Raw genomic sequence first — 16,247 nt, forward strand, 5'->3', positions numbered from 1 at the left:
CAAACATACAGGCGATCCGTCGTCCAGCTCAGAAGCACTCAAACCAGTAGAGTCCATTAGTGATTTCTTTTTATAACTAACTTAGGAGAAGCAAGCACATTTGGTAAGGAACCAGCAGCGCTGACATAGCGTCACGCAGATGGCACGAGGCAGGCCAGGGAGAGGCAGGCACCAGAAGGTCAAGAGCCCTCCTTGGCCCCAGATGCCCAGGCCCACCAGATGCTGGGTTCTCAGGTAGTGGACATTTCAAGGCACGTACAACTTCCTAAGCAATAGCAGCTCCAGGCTCTTCCCTGAGACCTGGTTTACCTCTGGAACAACCAAGTTAACACTCAGCACACCCCCTTTGTCTATTGTCTCCCTTCTTATTACTGAACCTGCCCAAAACCCCCAGGGTAGGCGGCTGTGTATTAAACAGAGTCATAACCCCCGCCCTTTACATTCTGAAGATGAGGGAGGTGTGAAGCAACCGCCCCTAATATAGTGACGGTGTTTTTTAAAAGCACCATTTGGGAAGTTAGGTTAGGGCCTCTTTTGGTGTCTGTCTTAGGATGGACACTCGGTGGGGGGAGGATTCCATCAAAGGAGTGGGAGGTGGGTGAAGGGAAGGGCTGCTTGTGAATGAGAATCAAGGCACTAAAGGAGCGGATGGATGTGTGGGCCTCAGGCAAAGTCACCCCGAAGTGGAGGGCCCCAGAGGAGAGAAGGGTGGCTGGGGAGGTGACCTGGCCCTCCACTCCTAAACAAGCCCCAGTGTGACCACAATCTCCAGGTCTACAGCTGCCCCCTTCCCTGCGGCCAGAGGGTCCAAGGCAGCGCACTGGCTTCTCCAACGAGGGCAAGCCAGGTCCGGGGGCAGCCTTCACAACCCCCTGCCCTCATGCTGCACTGGCGCTGCCCCCACTCAAACAGGACACAGGACAAGCTTGTCTGACATCTGCTACCAGAGTGAAATTATGGCTTTATAGGACTCAAACCTGTTGTTTTTCCCAGCTCTGTTCTCTCCCTCCAATCCAACCCCTGCCACAGTGCATGGGAAGGCCAGCCTTCAATGGACTGGACAGATGCCAACAGCCGCACCCCTCAGCATGAGGCTCCACGACCAATACGCCAAACCCCAGGAGAGACAGAGGGGACTGGAGACCCAGGGCCTCCTCCTCGAGATACCTCTAAACTGGGTTCAGATGGCCCTGAGTGCAGCCACAAGCAGATGCTCATAATTGCATGCACTCACTCACTCACAGACACCTGAGAGGTGCTGGGCTCCCGCCTGGCTAGCACCCACAGCCAGGCACTGAAAGGGGGGGCTTCCAGGAGGACCTCCAGCCAAAAAGCCGGCAAGTGCTGTGACCAGTCACACAGCCCAGGGCCTGGTCCCTCCAAGGCCTCTGTGTACCGACGCAAGTCCACAGGGAGCATCAACGCCACGTCCAGTGGACCCTGGAATCTCGGCAATGGCTGGGCCAAAGGTTGAGCATGGGTGGGACTAGGGAGGGGCCGAGGGCCAGGACTGTGTCTAATACCCAGGCCAGGCAGGCCCCTGGGGCTGTGGAAACCCATACGGAGGGGCAGGCCCGGGGGGATAAGGGGGCTGTGGGGGCATGGAGGGCTAGGGCTGGCCTGGGAAGCCAGGGACCTGGGGCTGTATTGGGTAGGGAGATTTTCCTCCTGCTTCGGGGTATGGGAACTGTTGAAGATAACCAGGACTGGGGACCCTGACTCCCGCCACGGGGTACCCCAGCCCAGAAGCACCAGTCGGGGTCCCGGGATAGCCCGGCCGGGGCGGCGTGCTCCTCTGTGGGGATCAGGAGTAACCCGCAGCAGCCCTGGGTCCAGGCTGGGCTGCCAGGTAAGTGGGGCCCAGAAGGAGGGCTGGTACACCACCGGGAAAGGGGCGAGTGGCAGGACTCCATGGGCAGTGGGGCCCACAGGCAGGCTAGGGGACCCTCTGTAGGGCAGAGGGTAGGGAGGCATGGCCGAGGGCGGCGGCTGCAGCTGCGGCTGCTCTTCAACCACAGGGAGCGTTGCCTGGGGTACTGGGCGCGGCGGTGGTGGCGGCGGGCGGGGTGGACGGGCATCGCCGGCCAGCTCCTGGGAAGCTCTGGGCTTCCTCACCACTTGATTTGTTCTCAGCGATCCAGCTGGAGTGTCTTATCAATCCAGATGAACTGAGGGACATCTGTTGGTCTACGTGTAACTTTTAAAATTGGTATAGTATCTACAGAGTGTATAATTTAAACTAACCACAAGGCTTTACATCCTCATTTCGACTGTTCCATAGCAGAATAAAGCACTTGAAAGGAAACAAGACTCCCTTTCACATATGGATTATAACTTTCAATCCTGGTATCTGTGCTCGATTTTTATCAGTTTTGTGTAGATTTTCATGTTTCATATTTTAATTAATTAATTAATTTATTTTTTTGAGACCGAGTTTCACTCATGTTACCCAGGCTGGAGTGCAATGGCGCGATCTCGGCTCACCGCAACCTCTGCCTCCTGGGTTCAGGCAATTCTCCTGCCTCAGCCTCCTGAGTAGCTGGGATTACAGGCACGCGCCACCACTCCTAACTAATTTTTTGTATTTTTAGTAGAGACGGGGTTTCACCATGTTGACCAGGATGGTCTCGATCTCTTGACCTCGTGATCCACCCGCCTCGGCCTCCCAAAGTGCTGGGATTACAGGCTTGAGCCACCACGCCCGGTCCATGTTTCATATTTTAAATTTAAATCCCACATTGTAAAGTTTGTACAATTTGTCCTAAAGCTTTGTGTTTGGCTGCACCTGCATAAGCTGCTACAAATAGAATAAAGAATTTGATAGCCTGTATCTATCATTTTAGATGCATGGAAAAAATGGGCTTTGCACACAATGGGTTTGGAGCTGACTGGGAACAATGGAAAAAATTACATTAGCTGTGGTTGTAAAGGTTTTTGTTTTGTTTTGTTTTGTTTTTACCATATTGTGAAAGGTTTCTGAAACTCAATAATAAAAAGCAATTGGTGTAAATTATTCTTTTGTGTCACATTTTTAGAAGGAAAAACATAAAGAATGCATCCTTAGTATTGGTTCTTAAACAGCCCATAAAAGCCCATTGGCCTGAAGCTTATGTCTCAGACCCATGCCCATCTTACAGTTTTGAAAGGCAAAAGGCTGGTAGAGACAGTCTTCAATGGCTGCAGCGATGCTCTGTAGAGGCCAGGGTGTCTGAGAGCTGTAACTCTCGAGCACTGGGCTAGCCTGACCTCTGTATCTTCCCCACCATCACCCCCTTAAAAAAATAAGGTTAACAGCAAATGTGTAGTAAAACCATGTCTGCATAGAACCTGTTCAAATGCTCTGTCTTCATTAAATGTAAAAGTAAGAGATGTTTTGTCTCCATTAAGTTGAATGTTTGAAATTGGGGAAGGCATTGATTATTTTTTTGATTTTCTATAATGTTTTATGGAAAAGTAGGATGCTTAGGCTGGTATGAGGAAATTCAGGTAAAACTGATGAAAAGGATGTTGCGTTTCTCTTTCCATCATCTGGTTTTTACCATTTCACTCTCAGTAGATATTTTTAGAACACACTTATTTGAGGGAAGAGACATCAGATGCACATTTTACATTTGTAAAGGAACATATGGGAAAACTGAACCAAAAATTTTAAATGTATTAAATGCCATCCCTGAGCCTAAATCTAGTATTTGTAGTTTATTTCTAGGTCTGCTAGAATGTGAATGAAAAAAGGTGTGCTGACACCAATCAAGGCCTGTGAGGTTTAAATTATTGACCTATCCACTCTACCTCCATTGTACAAAAAATATGTTACAACAAGCCCGGGCAAGATTCAACACTATAGTAGTTTTGTATCCAACGTTACTTCCCTACAACCACTTTAAACATAAGAAATGCGGTGGCAATATAAAGTTTGTAGCCTTTGCAATAAAGGTTTATAAAACAGTTGTTCAAAAAAACAAAAAAACCCAAAGAACGAAACTTTAACGCAACACAGGTGAGTCGGTCACCCTGCAACCACAGGCTTCCAACCCAGGAACACCGTTCTCCACCTGGAAGGCCCAGGTGCGCTGAAGGGGGACTGAAAGGGTCAGACCACGGGATTGTTCTCAACTTTGGGCGTTTACACAGCAGTTTAGAAGACAAAGGGGCTTTGCAGCTAGGTTTGGTTTACAGCCCTCCTCCCAGGCCCAAGCTTGGTTCCCAATGTCCCCAGCAATGCTTGGGACGTCCCTCACTTCGCTCGTTTGTCCTGGGGCCACTGCCCACCCCTAGGTTGCCTGCTGTCCCTCCTAGAGAGAGGTGGATGGCCGTGACATTCCAGGGAGGACAAAGGGAGGGGTGAGGGGGCAAAGACGCCCTTCTAAAGTCCCACCCGGGAAAGGCATCTCAGTACGCCGGCGAGGCACCCTCAGGCTACAGCCTTCGCCGGAGCCTCCTCCCTTCGCCCCGCCCCCCCGCACGGGGGAGGGACGTGGTGTCGCCGGCGCTCTCTGATTGGCTGCCGCGTCAGCGTTCCACACCGCGATTGTGCCGTGGGCGGCCGTCGGCGCCTGCGTACCCAAGGTAGGGAACCAGCGTTGGGAGTTGCTGGAAATCGGAGGCGGGGGAGTGGTCACTGGCAGCGAGCGCAGAGGCGGCCTGCGCAAAGTTGAGAGCAGTCCCTAGTCTAAGCCTTTCTGTCGTCCTCCGGTACCGCCAGTACCACGGACTCCACCCTGCCGCGGTCCCTCGGCGATGCGGTGCAGCTGCCACCAGCTGGGTTCAGGTACCTCGAGGCACCAAGGCGTCGGGCACGCGCCCTCGCCGCCCTTTGCGGCCATGGTGCCGCCAGACCGTCGGCCTGGGACGGGGGTGGAGACTGGGGCCTGCCGCCCCTGGAAGGGGAGGGAAGACAAGCCTGTCCCGGTGACCTCGCGCTCCCGCCGGCCTCCTCCCTGCCTCCGCGGCGTGCGCCCCAGACTCCCATCCGCCGCCCGGGGCCGGGGTGGTCCGGGCGTTGGTGCCGGCGACAGCCCCGGGGAGGGTCTTCATGTAGACTTGAGGGTGTGCGTGTTGGTCCCTGCCCTCCGCTGCAGTGGGGCTGGGACTCGGCGGTTGGGTCCCTTCGGGTGCACAGGCTCGGATGTAGACGGAGCGGAAGGCTGTGCTCCGAAGAGGCGGGCGTGGTGGTGCCTGCCTGGGGGGTGGCTCTGAAGGACCCCCGGAAAGGCTGATGCGTGGGTCTAGGTGTGAACGGTGCATTAGAGATGGCGTCGCTGGGTGCGAGGGGCACAGAGAAGCTTAAGTGCTACTGCACTTTGGGAACAGTTTGCATTGGCGTGTAGTTTAAGGGAGACAGAGGCAACAGTTTCGGGGAAGGCAGAGGTTATGAAGAAAAGTGAGCGGGAGTTATCCCCAGGATTCTAGCTGAGAAAGTTGCAGCCTTGTAGATAGAAGCAGCCACCCTTACCTCCTGGCCCAACCCTCAAAAAAGCACTTGGTAGTGTTAAGGGAAGAGTGGTATTTAAATGAGGCCAATTGAGTTTGATGGTTAAATGGCCTAAGGATTACTGAGAAATCAACAATATTGTGACGGGAAAAGCAGCGCCATTTTTATTCAGCAAAGAAAGCTTGGAACTATTTTGTTGGGAGAATTCAGGTAAGATTTAAGGAAGTTGTTGATGCCAGGTGTGGCAGGTAGAGTTAGGTGCTTGCTCTAGCCCCAAGCTAAAGGTAGTTGACTTTGGAAATTCCGCTTACGATTGTTTGTGGCGTACTTAACCTAGAAGTAAGAGTTTGTACTTTACAAGGGATACTGGTTCACTGTCCTTAGCTGGAATGTGCGCATCAGATTCTCTCTTATCCGGACTGCTTTTCCTAGCAGAAAGCTGAAAACCTGACATTAGGGTACAGGCTGCCTTGCGCTTTACTCTTTTTTTTTTTTTTTTTTTTTTTTTTTTTTTNAGGTCTAGTGGCAAGGTCTCTGGAGGTAGGTTACTTGAATTCCAACCTACTTAGTTGTGTGTTCTTGGGCAAATTACATAACTTTTCTGTGCCTCAATTCATTTGAAAGATGGTGTATAATAGTATCTATCTCACAGCGTAATTGTGAGGATTATTGAGCTAGTCTACCAAAAGTATTAAAACATGCAGTTAAACTCTCAGTAAACACTATTTTTACCTGAATTACAAACTGCCAAACCCTTAAGTCTTGAGCTGGATAAGGACTGAAAGGGTCAGACCACGGGATTGTTCTCAACTTAGGGCTATTACACAGCAGTTTCAAAGACAAAGCGGCTTTTCAGCTAGGTATGGTTCACCGTCCCCCCCTCCCAGGCCCAAGCTTGGTCCCCAATGTCCCCAGCAATGCTTGGGACGTCCCTCACTTTGTTCCTTTTACTTGGGGCCACTGCTCGCCACTAGGCCGGGAGGCGCCCTCAGGCTACAGCCTTGCCTGAGCCTCCTCCCTTCGCCCCGCCGCTCGGCACGGGGGCGGGCGCTGTGCGGCCGGCGCTCTCTGATTGGCTGCCGCGTCAGGGTTCCGCGCGGCGACTGTGCACAAGGTGGGGGACCTGCGTTGGGAGTTGCTGGAAGACGGAGGCAGTGAAGCGGTTACTCACAGTGAGCGCAGGCTGAGGCGGGCCGCAAAGTTGAGAGCAGTCCTGAGTCTGAGTCTTTCTGTCGCCCTTCAGCACCGCCAGTACCACGGACTCCACCCTGCCGCGGCCTCTCGGCGACGCGGTGCAGCCGTCACTTGACCAGGTGGGTTCAGGTACCGCAAGGCACCCAGGCGTCGGGCACACGCCCTCGCCGCCCTTTGCGGCCGCGGTGCCGGCAGACCAGGGGCCTGGGAGAGGGGTGGGGACTGGGACCCGCTGCCCCAGGAAGGGAGGGGAAGACAAGCCTGTTCCGTTGATCTCTCACTCCCGCCGGCCTCCTCGCTGCCTCCCCGGTGTGCCCCCCAGACCCCCATATGCCGCTCAGGGCCATGGTGGTCCTGGCGTTGGTGCCAGAGACAGCCCCGGGGAGGGTCTTCACGTAGACTTGAGGGTGTGCGTGCTGGTCCCTGCCCTTTGCCGCAGCGGGGCTGGACTCAGTGGTTGAGTCCCTTCGGGTGCACAGGCTGGGATGTAGATGGACCGCAAGGCTGTGTTCCGGAGAGGCTGGCGTGGTGGCGCCTGCCGGGCGGGTGGCTCCGAACGACCCCTGGAAAGGCTGATGCGTGGGTCTAGGTCTGAACGGTGCATTAGAGATGGCACTGATGGGTACGAGGGGCACAGAGAAGCTTAAGTGCTACTGCATTTTGGGGACAGTTTGCATTGGAGTGTGGTTTAAGGGAGAAAAAGATAATAGTTTTGGGGAAGGCAGAGGTTATGAAGAAAAGTGAGAGGGAGTTGTCCCCAGGATTCTAGCTGAGAAAGTTGCAGCCTTGTAGATAGAAGCAGCCACCCTTACCTCCTGGCCCAACCCTCAAGAAAGCACTTGGCAGTGTTCAGGGAAGGGTGGCATTTAAATGAGGCCAATTGAGTTTGATGGTTAAAGGGCCTAAGCATTACTGAGAAATCAACAATATTGTGATGGAAAAAGCAGCGCCATTTTTATTCAGCAAAGAAAGCTTGGAAGTATTTTGTTGGGAGCATTCAGCATAAGATTTAAGGAAGTTGTTGATGCCGGGTGTGGGAGGTAGAGTTAGGTGATTGCTCTAGCCCCAAGCTAAAGGTAGTTGACTTTGGAAATTTTGCTTACAATTGTTTGTAGCGTACTTAACCTAGAAGTAAGTGTTTGCACTTTATAAGGGATACTGGTTCACTGTCATTGGCTGGAATGTGCGCATGTCGTGTAGTCTTAGGGGATTTCATTTATAATACAGATTCTATCTTACCCAGACTGCTTTTTCTAGAAGCAAGCTGGAAACCTGACATTAGGGTACAGGCTGACTTGAACTTTACTCTTTTAAATAAACTTATGGGGACCGAGTGTCAAATAAAAATAATTAGATAGAAAAAATAAATAATTCTGCCTTCTCTTAAAATCTCTTATTGCGGTCATCCCCACCTATCTTTAACAGCAGTTATAATGTGTATCCTGTGAATAAAGTATTGGTAGTGAAATTAATCGTGTATTTGAAGAAAATACTATTCTCTGTTTATTAATCAATTGATCAGAATTTAGTGTTTTTCATCTACTCAGCCCTGTGGAAGATCATCGCTGTTTTCCACCCTGGCATGCAGTGTAGCATGTCACACTCCTGATTTAAACAGGCTGCTGGCAGTGTATCAGCAAATGCAGGGTAGGTGTCTGTAAAGAAAACATATTGCTGTTGAGGAGCAAGAGCGAGAGCCCTTACATTTACATTTCTTTTAGGGAGACCGGCATGTGTTCACATTCTCTTTCTCTTCCCTCTTTCTTTCCTTTCTCCTAACCCCGTGTCTGCTATAGGCTTATTCCTCCCTCCTGTGCCGAAACATTTTCTTTGTTATGCTAATAATACCTTTTAATTTATATAATGCTTATAACTTTTTAAAAGTGATTTCATAGTAATGAACCCATTTAAACATCTCAGCAACCAGAGAAAATTCTTTTCCGTACTGAAATAATCAGGAGAACCATGGGAAGGAGACAGGACTTAAAACTTTTTGATGTGTCTTTGTTTAGCTGAAGGTCTTGAGTTTGTAGCTTGGGAATACTATAAATTTGTACAGCCACGTATTGCACCAATTTGTGTGGTACAGTTATGTACTGCATAGTGCCAGTGAGGTCATCAGAGCTCATATATGATTTTGGTCCCCCGGATTATAAGGGAGCTGAAAAATTCCCATTGCCTAGAGAAGCTGTAGTGTTCATAATTTCTTAGTGACTCATGTTTTTGTGGTGATGCTGGTGTAAACAAACTTACTGTGCAGCCAGTCCCTGTAAAAGTGTAGCATATGCAATTATGTACAGTACATAATACTTGATAGCGTTAAATACATTATCTGTCGGTGTATTTTCTACCCGTTTTATCATTGTTTTAGTGTGTACTTCTGTTGATTAAAAATAAAAGTTGACTATAGAACAGCCTGATTTGGTTCTTTCAGGAAATATTCCAGAAGAAGGCACTGTCATAATAGCAGGTAACAGCTACATGCGTGTTGTTGCCCCTGAAAACCTTTCAGTGGGACGAGATTGGAGGTGGGAGACAGTGATGTGCAAGATCTGGACCCTGTGTAGGCCTAGGCTAGTGGGTGTTTGTGTCTTAGTTTTTAACAATAAAGTTTTAAAATTAAAAATAGAACAATGCTTATAGAATTAGAATATAAGGAAAGAATATTTTGTACAGATGCACAGCGTATGTTTTAAGCTAAGTGCAATTATAGAAGAGTTTAAAAGTTTGTAAAATAAAAAAAATTACAATAAGCCAAGGTTAACAGAAGAAAGAAGAACTTTTCAGTGTGGCCTACATGTAAAGTTTATATACAGTCAATAGTGGTGTACAGCAATGTCTTAGACCTTAACATTCATTCACCACCCACTTACCCACAACAACTTTTAGTCCTGCAGTCTCCCTTCATGGTGAGTGCCCTATGTAGGTATACCATTTTTTATCTTTTATGCTGTATTTTTACAGTACCTTTTCTATGTTTAGAACCTAGAAGTAATAGACTGTACCACCTAGGCGCATGTGTAGTAGGCTATGCTGTCTAGGTTTGTGTAAGTCCACTGTGATGTCCACAGTGAATTGCCTAATGATGCAATTTTAAGAATGTTCCCCCATTATTAAGCAACACGTGAGTATATTTACAGTTGTTTCCTATTTGAGCAAGTCTTGAGAATATTTAATTAATACCACATAAGCCTTAACTTTTCATACTGATAATTGTTTCTTTGAAGTACCTAAGAATTGACTTGCTTGTTGATGAAGTTCTTGAAATAACTAAAAACTCATATTGTAAAATTGGATGAATAAAATCATTTAGCTATCATTTTAAAATTGAGCATTTTACAGAACATGGGACATTTTTATAATGTAAATAGTCCAGGTTGAGAAAAAGCTTAGGAATTTGTTGTAATCAAATAGTGTGAGTCGGCAGGAAAAAGGCAAATCAGGAAAGGAAAAGTGCAAAAATACAACTTATAAGTATGTTAATTTGGTATGTGCAAATTAACAGTGTTTTGAAAAATTAGAAAATTATAGAAGTAGTTAATGTCCAATGAAGAAAAGGACTTTAGTGTAACAAAAACAGTTAACTTCTTACTAGAGTAAGTATAGAATTTATGAGATAATAGAAATTATTGATCTGCATTGAATGTAAGAACGTGCCTTGTGGGGCCACGTAGCAGAAAGGAGGGAGTGTTTTGCAATAAGGCTGAAGCCAGGAAAGGAAAGGGAGCAAAAGATCTTGCCGTTGACTCCTGTATTGTTTAATCATTACTGAGAATTCGAGAGTGACCTTGAGGTAGCCATAGCGTTTGTTCAGTAGGCCTTAAATCTTAGTAAAAGGTCTATTATCAAGTGAGGTTACACCATGCTGTGAGATAGGAAGTATCTAGCATCTGAGGCTTGCCTTTGTAGGCTTTGCTTTCCAGATGATTGTATTTCTAGGGTAATGTTTAGTAGGTGATTTTGATTAAAGGAAAATATGGAGAGAAGGTTTTGAGGAAGGAATTGGACTAAGGGAGAGCTGTGCCATGAAAAGGGCCAGATGTGTTATTTAGAAGACATCAGGTATCATTGAGCATATTTGTGTTCTTTGTTAGTTTCTGATGTGCTGATGTTCAGTTCATCTGTAACTTGAAAAGCAAGGTGGGCTGGGCGAGGTGGCTCACGCCTGTAATCCCAGCACTTTGGGAGGCTGGGGGAGGTGAATCACCTGAGGTCAGGAGTTCAAGACCAGCCTGACCAAAATGGTGAAACCCCGTCTTTACTAGAAATACAAAAATTAGCCCGGCATGGTGGTGCATGCCTGTAATCCCAGCTACTCAGGAGGCTGAGGCAGGAGAATCACCTGAACCTGGGAGGCGGAGGTTGCAGTGAGCGGATTGCATTCCAGCCTGGGCAACAGGAGTGAAACTGTCTCGTGATGGGGAGGGTGGGGAAGTAAGGATGAATGAATACAGAATGAATCAAGTATTTTGTAAAGGTTTTGCTGTTTGTGAGCGGATTCTTTTTTTTTTATGATGTAAATATGTTTGACATTTTTGTATTTTCAATTTCATTTGTGTTTACACTAGTGTATTATGTACGCTAATAGGAAACTCAATTTTTTTCTTCTGATTTAGAAAGTAATACATGTTTATGGTATAAAATTTACAAAATAAAAATGTATAACTATGAAAGTTTAAAAGTCACTCATTTTCCTTCACTCCAGGGAAAACTTCTGTTAATTTTTTTAGAATGTGTGTGTATATTGAAACAGAATTAGAGTCACACTGAATATAAAGTTTTTCTAACACAGCCACCATATCATCAGGAATCTCAGGGCACATTAAGATGCCTTGTGTCGGTGCTTGAACCTACAGGCCCAGCTAAAGTCTCAGGTGACAGCCAGCATTCACCATCTGACATGTGAGTGAGTGAGCATTTAGATAAAACTAGTCGCTGGCTACCGGCAAATAGAGAAGTAATGAAGTGTCCATGCTGATCCATGTCCAAATTGCGGATTCCAGAGCAAATGAAATGTTAGTGTTTTCAGCCACCAAATTCAAGGGTACTTTTTAGGTCATTAGAGTACTCATTTGGCAATCATATATTTTAAAACAATTGTAATTTAAGTATAACATATATAGAGAAATGCATAGATCTTAAGTGTGCAGTTTGATCAATTTTGACAAATGTGTACATGTATGTAACTCATACTGTGTAACCCTTGTAAAGGTGAACATGGTACACCAGAGTAAACAAGGTGTGAGTATTAGATGATGAATAAAAGAGATTCAGAGGCCTTTGGTTTACGAAAAATATGATGGGAAGCCATCGGATTTTTAGGAATACACTTTGTATTTTAGAAGCGTTTTAAATTTACAGAAAGTTGTGAAAATAGTAGAGAGAGTTTCCAAATAACTTCCATCCAGTTTTCTTATTGTTACTCTGTTACATTAGTGTGGTCATTTGTCACAATTAGTGAAGTAATATTGATACATTATTATTGACTAAATTCTATACATGATTGATCCTTTAGTTTTTACTTAAGGTCTGCACCAGTTAGCTGCCAGAACAAAATTCCATAGACCGAGTGGGTTAAACAAAAGAAATTTCTTTTCACAGATCTGGAGGTGAAAAGTCTGAGATCAGGTACCAGGACGCTTGGGTCCCAGTGAGGAGTCTCTTCCTCACTTGCACACGGCACAGTCCCCTTTCCTAGGTGTGTTCTCACCAGAAGAGAGAAAGAACAAGCTCTCTGTGTCTCTTTATAAGAGCACTAATCCCATCAGACCAGGGCCCTGCCCTCATGACTTCATCTAATGCTGATTACCTCCCAAACGCCCTAGCTCCAGATACTATTACCTTCGAGGTTAAAGCTTCAACATATGAGGATTCTGGGGAGGCCACAAACATTCAGTTTATAACAAGGTCCTTTTTGTGTTCCTGGATCTTATGGGGGTTATCATATTACATTTGTTCGTTGTGTCTCCTTAGCTTCCTTTAGACTGTGGCAGTTTCTCAGACTTTCCTTTCTTTTTTTGTGACCTTGTCAGGTTTGAGGACTACTGGTCACGTATTTTGTAGAATGTCCCTCAAGTGAAATTTATCAAATGTGTTTCTCATAATACGTCTGGGTTTATGGATGCCTGGGAGGAAGACCGAAAAGATGAAGTGTCCTTTTCATCACATCATACAAAGGAAAGGGTGTGTACTTTCAATGTGACTGATCACTGTTAATGTTGACTTGGTCACCTGACTGAGATAGTGAAGCAGGATAATTTCCCTGAACCCTTTGCTGGCGGGAACTGGGGTGTGGGTGCTGGAAGTAGCTGGCCACTTAGGCGCTGGAAGGGACAGACTCCACTCACTAGAGCCCCCTGTGCTCAATCCGTCATTGGAGGAAACATGAAGGTAAGTGTGTGCAGGAACTGGGGTGAGTGCTTTTGGGTGCAGGGAGGAGCAAAACTCTGTGCAGGCCCTGAGGCCTCAGAAGGAGTGTTAAAATCGTTGCTCTTTTAGCTTCGCCCCTCATGGACAGTTTAAGTGTTAACAGCACAGTGGAAGGCAAGTGTGTCAGCCTTTTATACCAGCCTGGAATTAAGTGGCTGTTGGAATATGAGAAAGGGTGGATATGAAAGATAATCCCTTTGACTGTGTTAAGTTTCAGTTGCTGGGTAGACTTTGAAGTAGAAATGTGAAGAACATTGAAGATGTGAATCCAAAATTCAGGCAATAGGGCAGGACTCAAGATTCTACTTGGAGGTTGCACATTTTATCTTTAAAGAATTCCATATGCTGGGCGCTGTGGCTCACGCCTGTAATCCTAGCACTTTGGGAGGCCGAGGTGGGTGGATCACTTGAGGTCAGGAGTTCAAGACCAGCCTGGCCATCATGGTGAAACACCATCTTAAAAAAAAATATTCCATTGTATTTTTCAGAGTAAGAATTTCATTTGATAGAATAAAGAGCCTATGGTACTTTGAGTAGAATGGTGAGAAAAATTTTAATCAAAAATTTTTTTCCTGAAAGCATCATGAATAAAAATAACAGTAAACTACAGGTGATTTTCAGTCAGCATCAGTGACCTGTCTGTATCTGACCTGAGTCCCAGCCGATATAGCCAGTTGACAGTAGAAAATTTAGGATTTGATTTGCATGTTTTAAAGCTATTGAGAAGAAGAATTAGACATTTTAATCCCCCCTGCATAAGGAACCATGTGGGTATATTATTGAGACTTACCTTTTCTTTTCTTCTTAGTGGGAAACCAGTCAGAAGTGGGAGGCCTCTGAACAAACTGTATACTGTGTAGCCACCAGCTTCTTCTTTCTAGAGGCAGAACGCTAGCCCTCAGTGCCTCTTTCTGCTTCATCTTGTTCAGACCACTGAGGACTGCCACTGTCTGACTCCTGTCTGTCTGACTCCTCCTGTTGCGGTGAGCAATATAGGGAGGCTGAGGGATTGATATTATTTGGCTCCATATTTTAGAAAGCTATTTGGTAGTTACATTTAGTACATCTAGTTTGACCAGTACCACTTATAACTTTAAATTGTTGTACGGAAATTGATCCTTTATTATTTAGAAAATATACTTTAAATTTAATAATACTGAGAGAATTCATGATTCTTTCCTTTTCCCTTCCCTGCCCTTTAGTTCTTTATATATTTTTAGAGCTTTTGTACCGGCTCATCTTCCCTTTCCTGGGGAGTTAGTTTTAAAAATTAGATTTGCAAAAGCTTATTCTTTTAGAGGATGATGAAAACCACTTGTACTTGAGCTTAAGGAATTTTTTTCTTTTAAGTTCCCTGTGTGCCCTTTTCAGATCACATCGCAGAGAGGAGAGACTTCTGCAATATTGTGTTAACCATTTCCTTTCTTTCTTCAAGTGTTATCCACAAATGTATATATGTATGTGGTAATAAGCACGAAAGCTGCCATCTTAACCATCTTTAAGTGGGTAGTTCAGTAGTGATGAGTGTATTCACAACATTGAGTACTAGATCTCCACTTTTTCATCTTACAGAACTGAAACTGTGTATTAATTAATCAGCTCTCTATTTCTCCCAGGCCCAGCAGCTGGCCTTTTGTTTCTATGAATTTGACTCTTCTAGATACTTCATATAAGTGGAAACTTACAGCGTTTGTCTTTTTGTGAGTGGCATATCTGAGTTAGCACATCTTCAGGGTTCATCCATGTTGTCACATATGATATATGTTATATGACTCATAAAAGCCAGAATTTCTTTTCTGTTGAAAAGCTGAATAATGTTCCATTTATAATGTTCTGAATCTTCATGTGGCTGAATTTATAACATTCATATTTGCAGTGTTTTTAATACCTAATTTAGGAAATTCTTCTGTATCCTGAGATCATAAAGATAGCCTCCTATATTTTTAAGAAATATTTTTTCTTTGTTTTAAAACAAGATTAAATTTACAGGAAGGTTATCAATACAATTCAGATAACATTTGCTTTTCCCTGAACCATTTGCTGATAAGTTGCTGACTTGATGACCCATTGCTTCCAAATAGTTTAGTGGCATTTTCTAAGGACATTCTTCTGTGTAATATCAAAATGACCATCAAAATTACAAAATTAATATGTTTCTGTCATTACGTCTTCAACTTTATTCAAGCTTTACTGGCTATCTCATCAAATTCTGTTTAACAACAGGATCTAGTTTGGAATTACAGGTTGCATTTGATTCTAACCTCTCGTTAGTCTCTTTACAGCTAGACCACTCCCTTTATTGAATTGAGATGTATTCCTTCCTCTTCTATTTTCTGGGAGGGATTGTATAAAACCAGTGTTAATTCTTTCTAAAAACTTTGACAGAATTATTCAGTAAAACCATCTGGGCCAAGCTTTTCTTTTTTGGGAGGGGGGGTGGGGGATGGAGTTTTGCTCTTGTTGCCCAGGCTGGAGTGCAATGGCATGACCTTGGCTCATTGCAGCCTCCACTTCCTGGGTTCAAGGATTCTCCTGCCTCAGCCTCCTTAGTAGCTGGGATTACAGGCACCCACTACCATGCCCAGCTAATATTTTGTATTTTGAGGTAGAGAAGGGTTTCACCATGTTTGCCAGAGTGGTCTTGAATTCCTGACTTCAGGTGATCCACCCACCTCGGCCTCCCAAAGTGCTGGAATTACAGGTGTGAGCCACCTCACCTCACTGGCCTAGAGATGTTTAAGGGATTTTAAATTACAAAGCCAGTTTTCTTAACAGTTATAGGGCTATTTAAATTCATATTGGGTGAGTTGTTCTAGTTTGTGCTTTTTCTGGAATTGGTGGATTTCTTCTAAAAAACTCCATTTTAGCTAATCCGTATTCAGTTTTATCTTCTTTACCTTGTATAGACATTTTCAATGAAAAGGTAACCTAATACATATATTTATAAAAATAAATGTATATTTTATATTTGTATCATGTAATTTTATATCTGCTTCATATACTTTGTATCAAGCTCTAGCTGTAGCCAAGATCTCAGGGGCAGGCTATATTCAGCACTGATGGGAGACTCAGTGACCTGTAAAGTCTGTGTCTCTACACACTTCAGAGTTTGCTTTGCATGAGTCTCTGACCATCCAAATAGCTATACTGTGGCTATATTGTGCTGACACCTCATTCTATTTCAATTTTTTTC

At 45.3% G+C, this 16,247-nt stretch overlaps 1 pseudogene; it reads right to left on the reverse strand.

Moving 5' to 3' along the window:
- Positions 1-1,440: 1,440 nt before the first annotated feature.
- On the reverse strand, positions 1,441-4,823 carry LOC108296905 (annotated as a pseudogene).
- Positions 4,824-16,247: the final 11,424 nt, after the last annotated feature.

This window comes from Cebus imitator, unplaced genomic scaffold (genome assembly GCF_001604975.1).
Source record: "Cebus imitator isolate Cc_AM_T3 unplaced genomic scaffold, Cebus_imitator-1.0 Scaffold751, whole genome shotgun sequence".
Lineage (NCBI taxonomy): Eukaryota > Metazoa > Chordata > Mammalia > Primates > Cebidae > Cebus > Cebus imitator.